Source organism: Excalfactoria chinensis, chromosome 6 (assembly GCF_039878825.1).
Source record: "Excalfactoria chinensis isolate bCotChi1 chromosome 6, bCotChi1.hap2, whole genome shotgun sequence".
NCBI lineage: Eukaryota > Metazoa > Chordata > Aves > Galliformes > Phasianidae > Excalfactoria > Excalfactoria chinensis.
Window position 1 is genome coordinate 37,319,565 of NC_092830.1, and position 17,572 is coordinate 37,337,136.

Here is a 17,572-nt window from a genome sequence, read left to right on the forward strand (position 1 = left end):
ATTGGATGGGAAAAGTCGTGCAGGAAGGAGCAGCTCAGTGGCACAAAGCACCGCAGCCATGCAGCGTGCTGGGTGAGTGCAAGCACGGCTCACAGTGCTGCGTTTTGATGATCCAGGACAAATACTGAAGATCTCTGAGAAGCACAGAAGAACGTGTACACAAAGGAAGACGTGCTGTTTAGACAGGCACACCCTGAGCTTTGCAGGCGCTGCCAGGCCAGCTGGGCTCCCACAGCCGTGGGGCCATAGGAGGTGCTGGGCCTGCAGCTGGGGCTGCCAGGGGTGGGGGTGCCAGCAGGTTTGCCCTGTTATACATGGGTTGTAATTGCTGGGCTGCAGGATGGTGGCCAAATTCGGGCTGGAAATGCAGGGTTTCATTGGGTCTGCAGAGTGTGGCAGGAAGCAGCGGGTGAGTGGTGTCTGCTAAGGGCACACAGCTCTGAGAAGGGCATCTGCTGCATGGAATGGCTGCATGGCTTCACCACGAGGTCACTGAGACCTGAATGAAAGCTGCAATGGGGCTGTGCTTTGCCCACCCCTGCTCCAGCACATGCAGGCTCCTGCAGGTTTGGGAACTGCACATCAGTTCATTGCTGAAGCCTAAAGCCCTTCAGAAAGCAAAGCTCCCAGCACCTCTGTGGCCTGTTTGGATACCTCCATTTCCAGCTGCTGGTGGAATGTTTCCCATGGGCTGCACAGACACGAGGTGCCTCTCGCTGTGAGGAGCTTTGCCCAGACATGCAGCCAGCCAATGTGATGCTGGGGCACAGCAGCAGAACGCTGCTTTCCTGCCATGCACAGTCAGCTCAAGAATACCAAGGGCAGCAAATGTCCTCCTGCCTAAATACCTGCGAGCTGTTATCAGCGAGGGGCAGACAGCGAAGCTCCAAGCTCTGGTAGCACCCCGAGTGCTCTGCCAGTACTTCCCCCAGCGTAGGGCGGCCGTGCAGAGATGTGGCATGGAGGAAAGGTTGGCCTGGGGAGGTCCATCAGCAGCAATGGCTTGTTCATCACTCAGCAGGTTATAATAACTGTAATCCCTGTTGGCATGTGGAACTGAAGACCAAAGCTAAGGAAGCCCCCCCCACACACAGGGCATGAAGTGCTCCAGACCCAAGCAGTGTGTGGGGATGAGGGGCTGCCACCCTCTGCTCTGCTCCCACTGCTTTCCCCAGAGCACAGAGTGGCAGTGAGCAGCATCAGTAAAATGCTGATGGGAAGCGGTGTCTGCAGCTCTGCCTGCTGCTCGGTGTGTCTGCCATGCAAAACTCCACCAAAGCTTCTGGAGGCTGCATGCAGTCCGGAGTGGTTTCTGGAACCAGAGGCAAAGCCGTATTTCATGCTGCTGTTCTTCAACCAGCATTATTTGCTCAGCTCTGTGAAGCAGGAGCAGCAGCACACCTCACGGGGGACCTCCTTGTTTTCCTCTCCAGGCACGAGTCTGGCAGCCACAGGGCAGCACAGAGAACTAAAAATGGGCTTCTGCAGGAGGCTGAGAGGAGCCTGCTGATTGTACCTCCCTGCAGCATGAAGGCAGATCGCACTGTGTGCCTGAGGACAGGCTCCTGGTGCTGCACAGCCCCTCCTCTGCTCACACACCTCAAACGTCTTCTTTGGAAGCTGGTGTTCAGTGATGTTGGATGCATCTCCTCTGCAGGAGCAGCATTTCCCTCCTTTGTTGTGCAGCACGTCATGGTCTTTGTGAGCCCATGCAGGCGCAGGTGAATGGGATCCCTGTTATTCCACTAATAATAATGCAGAAGTTGTAAATGGTCCGTGATATGAGTGTGCTGCACCACACTGCACAGGAAGGTCTGCCAGGAAGGTCTGCTTAAGCAGAGCTGTAATTTGTTGCAATAACACTGCCCGTCAGAGACCAATATAGCAGGTTAACTACAGCAGGAAGAGTGGGATTCTGGCTGGTGATGGAGCATGAACAGCCTGCCCACAGCTGGAAGCAGCCAGCATGTTCCTCATTGCTTCTGCCAAACTAAGTGAGCAGCAGTGATGAGAAACACGATCTCCTCAGGGGAGGAAGGAGGAGATGTGCTCCCATTGCTCAGCAGATCAACGTTGGCTCCCCTGTCACACTGTAAGTCATTGCATTGCATTGTTTCAAGGGCTTGGAGCTTTTTTGAGAGCTCTGCATATGATGAAAACCTTCCCCATAGAAACAGCTCAATCTCACATAAAACTATCCAGCATTATCACGTTGGGCTTGGGACTCACAGAACCTGAGTTCAAGCATTTTGCCAACAACCCCCTCTGCAGTTTTAGGTTGCTCGCTTGTGTTGTTACCTGTTGCTCACCCGTGGAGTTGCAGAAGGTGCTCTCTGGCCCTGCACGCTGCCTCCGGCAGCAGGGAGGGTTGCTGCATGCGGTGGCTGTGAGCTGGGGGTCAGGATGCATTCACAGTGCACTTCTGTAGCATGGTGCCAAAGCCCAACATCTGCTTCCCAGTGACTTTTTCCATTTGCAGCCATGTTATTTCTCATCTGTGATTACAAAACTCGGTGTTTACCAGCACCGCGTGCTCAAAAAGACATGGATCTACATTTTTCAGATTCCTTCTGTGAAATACAGCCCTGTTTCCAGACAGGATGCGGTGTTGGCAGAAGTGCAGATTTCTCACATGAGGAACAAACAGAGCCTGCAGGTTTCAGGGCCGTTGTGCCGCACTGTGCATCCAAAGCACCACATACCAGCAGGGCTTTGCGTGCTGATGGGGAACAGAGACCCAAAGAGCCCACGGATAACCTGATCCTGAGTCAGGTAATGCTTCCTGGAGCAACACTTCCGCAGCTGTGATGAGATGTACATACGGCTTTGTACATACAGCACTGTGAGGTTCCACTGCGATTTGTTGGCAAGTGCGAATAAATCTGTTTCTTTGGCTGCAGGAGCACACAGCGTGGCTGGAGAGGCTGTCAAAGTAACTTCTGTGCAGCCAGATCCCGTGCAGTGAATTCTCACAGCCCTCACAGAGCTGCTTCCCAGTGACTTCTGTGCAGCCACAGGCAGCCAACAAGTTGCTGCACGCCACTGTGTGCTGCTATACACTGCTGCACACTGTTGCATGCCTCTGCTACACTGCTACACCCCACTGCACACCACCGCATGGCTTCGGAACCAGGAACCAGCTGCAGAGCTCACATCACTGCTGCAAAGCCATGCTGGGCCACAGTGCGCAGGACTGAGCCCACACAGACCTCGCATGGTAACGTTTTTCCCTTTAACATTTCCAGTAACATTGCAACACGTTCCACAGAATGCTACCTAAGGTCGTACCCTTGGCAGTTTGGTACTGACAGCTCACAGCTGGAATTTTCCACTGCTAAGAGCAGAGCAATCTGGGAAAGGCTGTGATGCAGGCAGGGAAGGGGATGGGAGCACGCAGGTGCTTACATGTGGGAAGCACCTTTCCAAGCACAATGAAGCACCCGGTGACGGCGCAGAGCAGGCAGGACGTGCTGGCACCTGAGCGGGGCACTGCCAGTGCATAAAGACATCTCTGGAGAATGTTTGTGCGTTGGGATGTGGCGCTGAATGGAAAAGGTCTTCCAGAAGTCGGCTCCAGACCCTCACCCTCCTTCAGGCGCTGTCATACAACTTTATAAGGCTCCTGGTCAAAGTGCTATCAGTGTAATGCGGGGCACTGCGCAGTTCCAGCGGGGCCCTTCAGACCATTCCCCACTCAGCCACAGCCCCGGCTGCTGCAGAGGATCTGCTCCTGGAAGGCACTGCTGGCACACTCACACTCACACTCACACTCACACTCACACTGCTGGCCCTGCTCGGCTCCCCCTGCCACAGCCCTGGAGCTGCTCCATTCCCCCTGCTTTAACTTCTATCATCACATCAACGTGATTTTCTCTGCTAATAGGAAAATGAAATGTGTCCTTCTGGCTCCATTCTGCAAAAGATAAAGAACGGAGGGTATGCGCGACATGACAGAGCCTCAATCTAACCTTCTCCTTGGGCGTTATTAATAGTAAATGTATATTGGGTGGTTTCACAACGACCTTGAGAGCAAGTGACACATCTCCTCCAGCAGGGTGCCGTTCCCCGGGCGTTTTGGAAAAGGAAATCCTTATTTTATTAACTTATGGGGGAAAGAAAAGCACCATCGTGTGTATGCAGAGCTTCTTCCAGCGTCCCAAAAGGCCCAACGCAGCAATGCCTGCTGGTTTTGGTGGCTCACCTGTATCTACTGTGGGCAAAGGGAGAAGAAATAAAATTGAACCTCCTTTCAATTTGCAAGTTATGAGAAATGCTTCTGGAAGGGAGCTAATAAATGTGATGGATGCGCTCGGTGGGCATCGATCATTTATTTGGAAAAAATCCTGGCAAACATTTAATTCTGCTATTCATTAAAACGTTGCCCTTGTGAGACGTAATCCATAAAAATGATCTATCTCATAACCGTGATGTCAGTGAACTCAGACAGGGGGTGAAGGTAAATCAGGATTCCTAGGAGGGAAATTACAGATGCTTATTCCCTCCCGGGTTAATGCAGGTGGTCTGTGCATCCGTCCAGCCGCTGCGTGATGTACGATGGGAGCTTCTCCCTGCTCTTTGGAGGGCGTTATTTTGAGAGGCACCTCAGGCACCACCAGCACCATCAGGGCAAGGCCTGGACACGGCACGGAGCCACGGGCTGCACGGCTGCCGCTTGGGCTGTGTGCAGCTCCCAGCCAGAGCTGCCCTGGGACCCCTGCTATGGAAGGAGGAGCACCGTGAGCCTTCATGAATGGGGATCCATGCAATGGAAGAGAAAGCCCAAGCTGTGTTCAAGCCTCTCTCTGAGTGCACAGCGTGTTCCCAGTAACACACAGTGAGCACTGCGAGGGAAACACGTTTTTGATCATTTTTTTTCCTTTATTTTGTGATTGCGGTGCCTGAGGCATCTGGCAGATCCCAAGTGCAGTGACAGGAACCAGGGCAACAAGCAGAGCCAGAACCCAGCAGTGAAACATAGCGAGAGTGACTGGTGCAAAACAGCTGGTCTGACAGCAGCTTTTACTCTCTTAGGAAATGCTGAGGGATTTTCATTGATTTCACTAGTCTCTGCTTTTGGATTAAGAACAAACACAGACATTAGAACTGCGCTTACAGGGAACTATTCCCCCCCAGAATAAAACAGAGAAACGTAGATGAACGGCTCCATGGAGCCTCTGCTGTGCTGCAGTGGCACCTGAGCGGGCACCTGGGGTTGCTGCCAGTTACGTAAATGCAAATCCTCATTAAGAGAGCAAGGGAGACATTTCCACCTAACTTTAATTAGTTTGAATGGCAGGGAAAAAAATAGAACCAATTAAGAACTAATGGAACAGTTGCCCTATTTTAGAAGGTGGTGATCTGTTTTTTAATAGATAAACAATAAAGGTAAAGTTTATCCTCCATAGGGAATTACAGCGCATATGGGATACAATTTAGTATCTTACATATGGGATACAATTCAGTATCTTACCTATGGGATACAATTCAGTATCTTACGTATGGGATACAATTCAGTATCTTACATATGGGATACAATTCAGTATCTTACATACGGGATACAATTCAGTATCTTACATACGGGATACAATTCAGTATCTTACACAAAAAGAAGCAAAGTTCTGCTTTGAAGTCTGGTTTAGAATACGTGACAAAACTTAAGCCCAGGTGTAACTGAAAACCAACCCGTGTCAGAACAGCAGCTGGCTGCTCAGCACCTGTCTTGGATACTGAGTGCCCTCAGAGCCCCTCACAGCTGCCTGCAATCAGCAGTAAGGAAGCACTGCAGCAGCAGCCATAGAGCCAGACCCAGGCAGGCTGTCCTTAGGGCTGCAGGGAGGTTCTGTTCTTGGAGGAGTTGTGCTTTCAGGTAAGTTTTGCCTTTTCTACTTTAAGTACAGGCTGTAAAGGAAGCAGTGGTGGCTGAAGTGCTTATTGCCAGCGAGGGGGGTTTGAGGCCACACTCTGTGAGAGCTCTGCTGCTGTCTGCTGGACACAAAGTGGTTTCCAGCACTGCCGTTCCGATCGTCTGCGTCCCTGAGAGGCAATGAGTGCCCGGAGCAGGGCAGGGTGGCTGTCGGTGCTGCGTATTAGCGGTGGCGCTGGCAGCATGGCCCGGCCTGTGCTGTGCGGGATGTGTTGCAGTCCCTCGTGTTGGCCGTATGGCTGCAGTTGGGTTGTGTTGTTGGCCGTATGGCTGCAGTTAGTTGGGCTGTGTTGTTGGCCGTATGGCTGCAGTTAGTTGGGCTGTGTTGTTGGCCGTATGGCTGCAGTTGGGCTGTGTTGTTGGCCGTATGGCTGCAGTTAGTTGGGTCCCTGCCCGTTTCAGCGGATCTCGAGACCGCAGATGTGCTGCGGGGCCGGGCGCTCGGCGCGTGCTTTGCGTTGTGCTCTGCGTTGTCCTTTGCTGTGCGGGACGCTCCCCCCGCGCTGTCCGCACCTCCCTCGGGCTGCCGGCCGGCAGGGGGCGCTGTCCGCGAGGCGGAGCGGGCGGCGCGGCGTCCCGGGACTCGGAGAGATGGAGCTGCGGAGCCGCGGCTTTTCCTCTCTTAACGTCGCTCCTTCGGTGCGTTACGACGGGACCGCAGCCGTCACCGCGCACAGGGTGCTGTGGGAAGGACTGGCACCTCGGGGTCCTGCGCCGCTGCGGCCGGACGGGGCTCTGGTTCCGCAGTAATCGGCGTTCCTTCATTCGGCGCTTTGTGTTGCGTTACTGCGCCCCGCCTCCGGGCCCCTTCCTGCCGTGTGCCGTCCTGCACTTCCCGGGCAGAACTTCTGCTCCGTGCGGAGACCAAGTGAAGCGTCTGCCGGGTGGGCAGCGTGTGTGCTGTGCCGTGTGTGTGCTGTGCCGTGTGTGCTGTGCTGCGTGTGCTGTGCCAGGTTAGCCAGGCTGCGGCTGCCGTCCCTGAGCGGTTCCCTTGGAGGTTCCCTTGGATGCCCGCCCCGTGACTTTGCTGCCTGAATGGAAGCCTGGCAGAAGTGCCGCGTGCTGTTAGTAGCCTCACGGAGTCGAATGGCACGTAGAACTAAAATGAGTCGGCAGGATCCAGCGCTGCGCTCCTGGCGCTGTCAGTGCAGCCATTCCCAGCGCGGCTGTGTGCCGTGCAGCGCTGCCTGGTCTCCCTCAGCTCTTTGTGAACCCGCTGCTTTAAGTTCTCTCATCACGGAGCAAACCTGCTTTTTAGTACGGGCTGGACAGGGCCGAGTGTGAGCAGCAGGCAGGCATTGCCAGGAGTGCAGACCTTGCCTCGCTGGGGAGGTGAATGCACCCTTTCAAAGCGAGAACTGGCCTCCTGTTAGTCCTTCTGCCTCTCCCAGGCCCCGCCATCGGTGTCTGCTTCCTGCAGCAGCCCCGTACCAAGGGATGGGTTTCCCTCCCTGCGCTGTCCCAGCTGTGCACCGGGGCTTGTTGCTGTTTCATACATAGTAATGGTGCCTGCTCTCTGTTTTCTGCCCCAGTGTTCTATTAGGCTGTGTAAAAGGGCAGGTCTGGGCACTGCAGTGACCTGTGTGTGTGACAGCATGAGCGGGTGTGCTTTAAATTGCTGTTTTAACTGTGTTCCTACAGAGGTATTGTTTTGAGCGATGAGAGCAGTGGGAGGCTGCGTGCAGCAGGACAGCTCACAATTGCTGCGGGCTCTGACAGCTCAGGAGAGTTAATTAGTTCATATTACCACGCAGAAATGCCCTGCAGAGTATTGATCCCAATACATCTGTGCTCCATTAGCATCTCACTCAGGGTGGATGTCTCTGCCCTCCTGCCCTGGCTGCTGGGCCCTGCCCAAAGCTGGGGGTGCTGCTGCCATCCATCTCCCCACCTGTCCCAGGGAGATGCATCTCCCTCATCTCTCTGCATAAAGCCCTTCTGTCCTGCTTTATTTCACAGCATGTTACCACGGGTACCCACCATGTCCTCTGTCCTCAGGAGGAGTGTGGTCAGAGCTGGTGCCAGCTGTGGGAGCTCTGGGAGCACCTCGTGCAGGAGAAGTTGTATGTTCCTGGAGGGAGGCTGTGCTTATTGCTATCTTGCCTGGCCCGTGGGCTGCAGGGGCTGCCAGTCCCCTGCTCATCCCCAAAGCTGCCCCAGTGCCCACAGGGAAGGATTCTCACTATGGAGCTCTTCCACATGCTGCACTGCAGAGGGGAGGTGGACAGTCACTGTAAGAAGGTGTTCAGCTCTGCTGTAGCACAAAGCAGTCAGCCCTTGGGGAGCTGCACCAGTAGGAATGGGCTTACCAGGAGCGTGCAATGTGGGCTGGGGAGATCCAGGGGGAGGGAGGGAAGGCTACCGCCCTTGGAAGGGTCAGCTTAGTGGGAATATTGTGATGAAGCATGTTGCCCAGGGAGGCAGTGGTGTCACCATCCCTGGAGGTGTTCCAGAACTGTGCAGAAGAGGCTGTGAGGGATGTGGTAGGTGGGATGGGCTGGGGCTGGTCTTGGTGATCACGGAGGTCCTTTCCAGCCCCTGTGGTTTGGTGATGTGTTCATATCAAATGCTTTTAAAATCAAAGCTTTCCTGTCAGAAATAGGCAGAGCCAGGTGGGTCCCTTAGCTGCACAGAAGATGCCAACTGCTACCAGGGGCTCACAGCGCTGTGTGTAGTTGTGTATTTGGCCATACATCCCTGAGTAATGTATGTTTGAATTCATAGAATGTTCTGGATAACCTTAAGTCAATTTTAAGGATGAAGTGAATTATTATAGCTTTAATTGACTGCATGGAAACTTAGGAGGTAAAGGACCTTCTCTGAAGAAAGCCTGGTTACTGGGGTGTTTCAGGCTGGAAGCTGACCTAATTAGATGATTGATAGATATTTAGTTACCTAATTTAAACTGGCTGCACTGCATGTGCAAAATAAATAAATAAATCCCATTTTCTGTTCTCTCCAAGTCTTCTGTTTGCAGATTTATCCAGTTTTAAAACAATTCAGGAGCAGCATTCTGGCTTTGTCTTTTGAGGCTCTTACATTCTGAAGTCATCACAGTGCTCTGCAAGCAAAGTTGGATTATGGTCTCAAAGAGGAATTTCAGGTAGCAGAGCAGTTCAGAAAGCAATGGCTGGGAAGCATCCTGGTAAGCAGCAAGGTGCTCTGGGGGTCCTTCCTCCTCCCTGCGGTGCTCCCAGGCACAGGCAGTGCTTTGTCACGAAGCAGCACAGCACAGATTCAGGTATGACAAACTTGGCCAGCAGTGGTGATTCCTCCACACTGGGGAGTGGCTCCTTGCTGAGCAATGCCTGTTGTTTGTCTGTATTGGGGTTCTTCCTGTTCTGCTACATTTAGTGACCCTTTGACTATACTTATTTAATACGTATGTGTTTCTGTGCTCTGCAGTTAGAGCTGGCAGGCTGCAGGGCTGTTCTAAACAGAGCATCACTGAAGCTCAGCTCTGGCCACGAGGCTGTGGCACGCAGCACTTGCAGCATAAAGGTGCTCTCTGAAGTAAAACTGCTGAGACCTGCAAGGCTCTGGCCAAGCTGCAGCGCCTGCCGTGGGAAGGATGGTGCTGTGGGTTGCTCTGTGCAGGTGTAGCTGCCCAGGGCTGGCTCTGTGTGCCAATCCCAGCAGCTGCTTCCCTAAGTACATGTGGACAGAGCGTCGCCCTGTGCCTGGTGCCTCAGGTGAGCACCCCGGGACCACAGCTGTGTTACCTCACAGGCTGCAGGCTGTAGTGGGTCCATACGTTGTTCCATTGCCCCTTTGCCTCCTGATGCCTCTGCTTCATTTCACTGGGAGTTCAAGGGGAGTAAGCTTGGAAGTCGCGCTGCCGACACATATTAGATATTGGGAGGTTTAATTTGGAAGCCCTGATGGATATACTCGATACGAGGAGCTTAATGTGTTTTTATATTTAGCACTGGTACTGCGTCTATTCTAATCTTCTTAGAGAAACTGTGTACAAAGGAGTATGATCCCTATAATGAGGTGAAACGGGCGGTCTCGCTGGGGAAACAGCCCGCTGCAAACGTAAGTGGAGGAGCTCCCATTAGTCTGGTCAATTACCCGACCCGAAGCACGGCGCTGCTCCCAGCGGACACAGCTGGGGCTGTGGGGGTGCCGCTGTGCTGGGGGAGAGGCGGCAGCGCCGCGGGTCCGGCCGGCAACCCCCGTAGGGCTGCGTGGTCCGGAGCGCCGTGTGAGCATCACCGGCGGCCCCGAGAGCAGCTGCTCTGTAACGTGACCTGCAGCACGTAGATGCCACAAAAGCGGCCGCTGACAGCTCGGATTAATGCAGCATTTGAGGGATGCGCGGCCGAACCCTCCCTGCGGACATCAGCGGGGCTCAGAGGGTCTGGGGCTGCCAGCCCGAGCTGCTGCATCGCTCCCTGCTCAGGTCGGCCCCGCTGACAGTCGGCGTTCCAGCTCTGCGTGCTGACATCTCCGTGGTCACTTCTCTGCCGTGTTCCGTTTTAACTGAAAGCTGACAAGCAGGAGATAAAATACTGAAACATGATTTGAGTTACCTTTTGGCAGTGCTTGTGTGCACTGGGAAATAGGGCAGTGTGGGAGCGCCCTGTGTTAAAGAGAAATACAAGATCAACAGATCCCAGAGTCCTTCTTTCTTCAAGCTTTTTCATTTAAAAAATGAAACTGGGGGGAAGGAAAGATGGCTGAAGGCAAAGGAAAGAAATAACAGTGGGAAGTACTTAAAGATCTGCTTGATGTCCCCAGCTTACTTGAAGCAGTCCAGGCATTGGGGTGGACTCATTCTGGGTCTGGTTTACAACCGTGAGAAGTAAGAATGACAAATGTAAAGCTGGGAAAGCACGTGTCCTTGAATTCATCCATTGCTTTGTGTGCCCTGGGAGGACAGGCAGTGGCTGCAGCTGGTCAGAGGTTGGCCTAATGCTTTAAAGATGATCAGAATCTGAATTTGCAGTTTCTAACTCTGCTTTGCTGTGGCTGAACTGGGATTGATTTGGACCGGCTCTTCAAGCTTTCCTTCTATGACCAAGGAGCAATCTTGCTTTTAAATCAAGCTGTTCCTATGGTCTTACACTGCAGCGCTGTGAGCAGTGTGGTCACAGCTGCAGTGCTGGAGACACATCATCTGCCAGCAACAGAAACAGATTTTGTTACCCCTGCTCTAAAATTGCTGAGTTTGCCTCAGAGGGATGAATGCACACTGAGGATGGGACCTGAGTGTGCTCTGATGGGGACCTGTCTGCATTCCTCTACGGGGCTTGGCTATATGGGGCTCACACCTCCTTCCATAGGGAAACTGTACGGCTCCTCTCTAGCGTGTGAGCCTATTTACTGGTAGGGCTGCAGCTGGCACTCTGGATTTTAAGAGGATGCTCTTAGAAGTCACACAGTGAGTTTTGGAAACAGTCTGATTTGTGCTGTAACGGTTCTTAGTCTGGGCACAGAGAGATAATGGGCTTTGTGTGGGAAACCAGGTTTGTTTTGTTAGCTGAGCGTTGGGTAACTATAACAAAATATACTCGGGGAAAAAAAGAAGTGTGTAGGTGGTGATGTGGAGAAGAGAGCAAAACCCGAACCTTTTGACAACACCAGGTCCCAAAACAAGAGATGGAAGCATGTAATTGGCAGGTGTGATGCACGGTAATGCATAGCTGCAATCACACTGTTGTACAACCTGGCTGCAGCATCTGCTGGAGTGCTGATGGGAGTTCATAGACTTGAGCAGCATTTTCCCTTTGATCATGGTATGGAAGGTAGTTTCTGTATCTTACCACTTTCACACTCATATTCTCTTAAGAAATTAAACAAGGTTCTAAGAGAAACAAAATCTGGAGCAGTTGCACCACAACCCTCAATGAAACTGCTTGTTTTGTGTTAAGGTTTACTCATCATGTAAACATCAGAAATAGCAAAGTCTTGTTTGCAACTGAGCTCATCTGAAAAATACAATTGTATGGCTTTGTTTTGTCCTAAATTACATGGGAAGACTGTGCTCCTGCAGTTATCATTTTCTTTTCTTGTAATAATGAATAGATATGGGTTGGATCCTACAGCATGTGGTCTGAGCATTTGCATGAGATGAAAATGACTCTCTTTTAGGCAGTTAAGTCACTGTGCCTTGTTCAGAGCCAGCATTTCACCGCCCTAAAGCTCTGCTGTTGCTGACTGACAGAGCTAGCAGCACCACAGTATCTCCTCATGTTCTGGAGAGCAGCAGGTGAGCCACAGCGTGAGGAACAGCTCACAGCCACTGGGCAGTTCCTGAGCACAGCCCTGCCTGGCTGCCCCTCACCACCACCTGCCTGTGTGAAGCAAGATGCAGTGGGATTGCTCAGCTGTGCCCAGCTTAGTGTCCTGTGGCAGAGAGCAGCCTGCAGTGCCTGCACAGGGAGGTGGACCCTGTGATAGTTCAGGAACCCTCATGCTGAGTGCATTAAGTGTTGTGCCTGAGAGAGAGGAGAAGGGAAAGTCCCAGTGAGGTCCACGCAGATTGATTTGTCTGCGACTTACAGCCCAGTTCAACTCCAAGAGATGCTGGTTTAACAAACTGTTGTGATGCTTCTTTCAATTCAGCTCTTTCGTGATAGGTAATGCTACTTTTCATTATTAAATGAAGTGGGATTTGCTCACCTTTTGCTGTTAGAGTTCCTTCAAGATATGGACAGGTGAGAGGTGTTGGGAGCTTGGGAGGGAAGTGTGCATGGGGCTGCAGAGGATGGCATTCTGTTTGGTATTTACATGTAAGTGGGCAGAGGTTGGCTTCAGTTCAGAGCAGCTCTGTGCAGCCCTGAGCACCGTGATGAGTGCTCTCGGCATCCCACTGCCAGCAGAGAGAACAGACCTGAGCGGGGTGGGAGGTGGGCTAAGCTGCCCTGGTGCAGTCATCTCCATTAAAATGGCCTGGTGCAGTCATCTAACCTTCCTCTCGAGCTTATTTCAAGTGTGCGTTAGAGCAGTTTGGTTCTGCTTTTTTGTGTAACTGTGAGCTGCCAGCAGGGAAGGGGCTGAGGAATGGGCTCTGAGCTCCTGCTGGGGGCTGAGGCCTGGTGCTCACTGCCTGTGGCAGTGTGGGGAGTTCAGAGGAAGTCTTGTCTTAGTTTTTCTTCCATGTATTTGAGGGGGTTTTGTATAGCAGCTGAAGGTAGCAAGAAGCGTATATCACACCATGCTGATATGCTGTCAGGTTGGGTCACTGGGAAAGTGCACTGTGCCTTGAAACACAGCGAGGATCCCTGAGCAGGACGAGTTAAAGTGATACGGATAGGAAGGCTGGGTCTGTGGATGCAAATGCTGACAAAAGGTCACTTCCATCTGTGTCCATCTTGGTGAATGTTTCCTGGGAATCCACGGTGCTGAAGGTAAAAGCAAATGATGGGAACACTCACATCTGAGAAATTCAGCCGCTTTAATTTATAGTTCTTGTTTGAAAGCAGACACAAAAAGCTGCTTATCATAATTTATTCTTGAAATGAGCCTTGCCTCAAGGGTTTCCATAGCTACAGAAGTTTGATTCCATAACATGAGCACAAGTGACATTTACTGTACGGCGAGAACCCTTAATTGATTTATTTTTATATGTGGAGAGGGGAGAAACAACACAGGGCGTGTGCACCATCCTGCACTGCTGGTTTCCGAGAGCCCCCGTGATGTTATCGCATGCCCAGAGGGTGCAGTTATTTCAAAAGAAGCAGTGATGTCTGTGAGTGATGGGACAGATCCCAGCACAGCGGTGCCAGCAGAGCAGCACCGAGGGCTCCGTGCCTGGCCAGAGCTGCGCTGTGTCATTCCTGAGCCATGGGAAGTGATGGGTTCTGTGGCTGAGAGGCATCCTCTGCTTATACTGAGAGAAAGAGAATCCATCCACACTGCTCTGATTGTGGGGCTGCCATCTCACTGGAACCTGGGAAATCTTTGAAATTCTAATCTCAGTTTCTGAAATCGCCTCTCACTGGGGCGTATTCCTGGGCTCTTTGGTTATTTAATCAGACAACAAGAGGATTGGGAGAGAGCTATTGGAGAGAGAAAACGAGCAGGATTAAACATTAAGGCTGTAGCAAGACAGGAAAGATGATGGATTTCAATTAGTGGTGCTGAAAGCTAATGTGCCTGAGGTTTGTAAGAGCCGTTAAATGGGCTGAGAGGAAGAGAATCAAGCAAAACTTCTTGTCTCCCTAAATCTATTTGCCTCGGCTCCTGCTATTCTCCAGATCCAGCTTTCTTTTACCATTCTGAAGAGATTCAGAGCATGAGATGAAAGCAGGTGATGCAGGGAGACGTACGGTGCAGCAGTTACGGAGCAGCTCCTGCTCACGGATGGCACAGGGCTGCTCCACTCCTTGGTGCAGCACCGTGCGTCCTCATGTGGGCGGTGGTCCTCATGAGAAAATACTATCAGCATTTCCTGAGAGCTTTATTCTTATTCAAAGCTTTAAAGAAAACTGAAATTTGTTAAGAGAAGTACTAAGATATAGCTAGGGAAAAGCACAGCCTTGAGCTGGAAGCCAGGATGCTTCCAGAATTGGATCTGGCTGTTCAGTGAGTGGCAGTGGGGGCACGTTTCCCATACACAGAGCTGCCTGGGAGTGTGTGGTGCTCAGAAGTTCAGTGAGGTGGGATATTAGCTGATGGCCTAACAGCAGCGATGGGGGGAAATGGCCTATCTTCAGAGGGAAGCGTGTCCTTCCCATGACAAAACAACCACTGAAACAGCGAGCTTTGTTCTGCTTTCTTGCAACTCCAAGTACTGGTGAAGTCATTGAGACAACTAGAGCCGGTTCTGTGAGGCAAAGAAATAGCTCATCAGAAAACGTGCAGAGCAGAGAAATGCCTTTAAATATTGTACGGAATGTCAGCAATGCTGCAAACCCAGGAGCTATTTTGTGGGTTAGAGGGGAGTGCAGAGAGCCATTGCTTCCCCATCAGCAGCATCCCTGCCTGGGGGCTCAGTGTGCAGCTCCCACCTCAGGGCACACCATGAAGCTGAGCGCTCTGCAGGTGTTTGGCAGGAAGCAAGCTGCTTTCCAGCAGGAAAATGGAAGCAATGCTGCTGTGGTAATGCTGTAATGCTGTTCTCAGGTGCTTTCCATGGCAGTGCTGGGTCAGCCGCAGTCTTCCCTCCCCTCCGGTGTGGGGCAGCCCCAAGCATCCTCATCAGCTCATGCATCAAGCAGTATTTATTTAGATTGGCTGATCATAGCAGAATTAATTTGTTTCAAAGCCCGAGCCAGAAAGCGTTTGGCAGCTGGATAGGAAAATTTAAGAGAAAACAACAAACTTAAACTGTAAGGCATTGATTAATTCTTCAGCCTTGGGCACAAAAGCACCTTGGAGAAATCATTAGTTCTGTGAGTGTAATGAAGCGTGAGTCGTTTCATTCCTAGGCTGCAGTTTCAGCTCGAGCTTTTCATGGTTATTGCTGTGTGCAGCGCTGCACTCGTGCACCCACTGAGCCCCAAAGCTGGGGAGCTGTGGGCAGGTCGAGCACTGACTGCTCTGCCCTCAGCACTGCAACACTGCCAAGACGAGAGAAAGAGGCATCGGGGCTGTAATTCCCGTTCAATTAATACTGCCGTATTTTGGCCATAGGTGTACGTTTCGTATGCATGTGAATTTTACAAGTGAAAATTGCCAGAAAATTTGTTGAATGAAAATGGTTAACTTTTCTTCTGACCATTTCCTGCACAAATGCAGTCCTTGGTGAGTTTTGTGCTGATTTCCCTATGCTGTGGAGGAGCTGGGCAGTCAGCTCTGGCTCTGTCCCAACTCACTGCCAACCTCTTTCCTGGCACTGAACCGATCCTTTCTCACACCTGGCTGTTCTGTCTGCTGTTTAGAGCGGGATGTCCCTTTGCAGTGCCTGCTCAAACGCCTGCAGGCTGTTATGTCTCCCTCTGTCCTTCCACCTACAACCCAAACTGCCTCTTTGCTTTCCCTCCAAGGTGGAGCTGCTTCTCCCCCTCTCCCGACGCCGTGCCCAGCTCCATCCCTTGCACCTGTCCAGGTGATTTGGAGCCGTGGTGCCTCTCAGGGAAGAACTGCTGATGAGATGTGCCTGCAGTGATGTGGATCAAAGTCTTGGTGGCTCCAGGCTGAGAATCCCATTCTGGTTTTACTTCTGTCCCAAGACACTGGAATAAAAGTTTTCAGAAGGCAAGGGCTAATAAATCACCACTGTGCTCCTCGGGGCCTCTGCTCCTGTGCTGCTCGAGGGAGCTGTTTAAAATTAGCAAGGAATGTGGGCCGGGTGGGCTCTGCCTTGCTTTGCAGCACGGAGCTGCTCGGAGCTCTTCCAAAAAAGGAGATGAACGGCTCGGCACAGAGCAGGCTTCCCCAGCGCCCGGCTGGAAGCTGCTCGGCCCTCTGCGGGTCGGGGCAGGTGTCGGCATCCAGGCAGGATCGTGGCCTGGGCACAGTGAAAGCAATCCCAGCCTTAACGCTCCAAATGCGCTTTAAATATTTGGGAGTGAGGCGCTGAGACACCTTGGGGTGGATTTAAGAGTTTTTAATGTGTTGTTGAATCCGAATGGAGAAGCTGGCTGGAAAGGTGGATGGGCTGTCACCGCTTGCTGGGAGCTGCTGCATCCCAGCTCCGTGTTGGCTGAGGAAGCACCTTCACGACGCAGAGCAAGGCGTCATCTGAAGGATGCAGCAGTCAGCAGCACACCTCTGTTATCACAAAGCCGCCTCCTTTTTAAGGGGAGACCGATGTGATGAGGGGTGCACACCACAGCTGTGTCTCAGGGCCAGCTGCTCAGTGCACACCTGCTCAGTAATACCCTGTGTGTCACAAAGCATGTGCCGAGGTGAGGTGTAGGGGGGAGAAAGAGCTCGTACTGAGAGGCAGCCAGGGTTGTGTGCGAGGCGAGGTGCTGGTCATCAGCTGCACTGTGTTGCTGAAGTTATGACTATTGAGCTGAAACGCTCCGAAACGCAGCGTTTGGTATTTGCTTGTTTGTTCTAGCTGTGCTCTGTCTGCCTTTATTGTAGGAGTTCAGAAGCAATAGCGCTCACATAAGCAGCGCTTTGTGGTAAGTCAGAAGCCAGGGGCTCTCTTTTACTATTGCCTTTCTATTTTAAGAACTGGGTCTTATTGTTAATAAGTTTCTTACATTTGGTTTCTATCAGAGTCGGTTTGTTTAACTAGTGGGTGGATTTATTTACTGGCAGGAGAAGGAAAGCAGTTAAAAGGATGCAGCAGACATTAATCTTGTCCCCAGAAAACCACTGGCAGCACCTTGGGATTTTTTTTCAGCTTTTTTACAGGGTCCTCAGGTTGTAGTCAAAATAATGCTCTAATCTGCACGTTCTCAGCTCTGAGGTTTGATCTTGGAGCCCTCAGGAGGAAAGCCTTGTGCAGGAGGCACACAGGGATGGCGCTCATTCAGCCACACAGGAACCAATGCCAAGAGAAGTCGCTCCCATTGAAGCCAGAGGAGATTCCTTATTGTTGCTCAGAACCCTCAGTGCAGTCACTTCTGAGTCAAACAGGGTGAAAAGAAAGGGGGAAATAAAACCTCTCCAGCTGGAGAAAGCAGTAATGCAAATTTGTTCTCCCCCTTTTTTTTCTTTTGCAGTTTTCTTTCTTTTTTCCCTCATGGAGATTATTAAAATTAATATCTGAGAGGTGACATAAATTTTGTTTGCATAAAAATG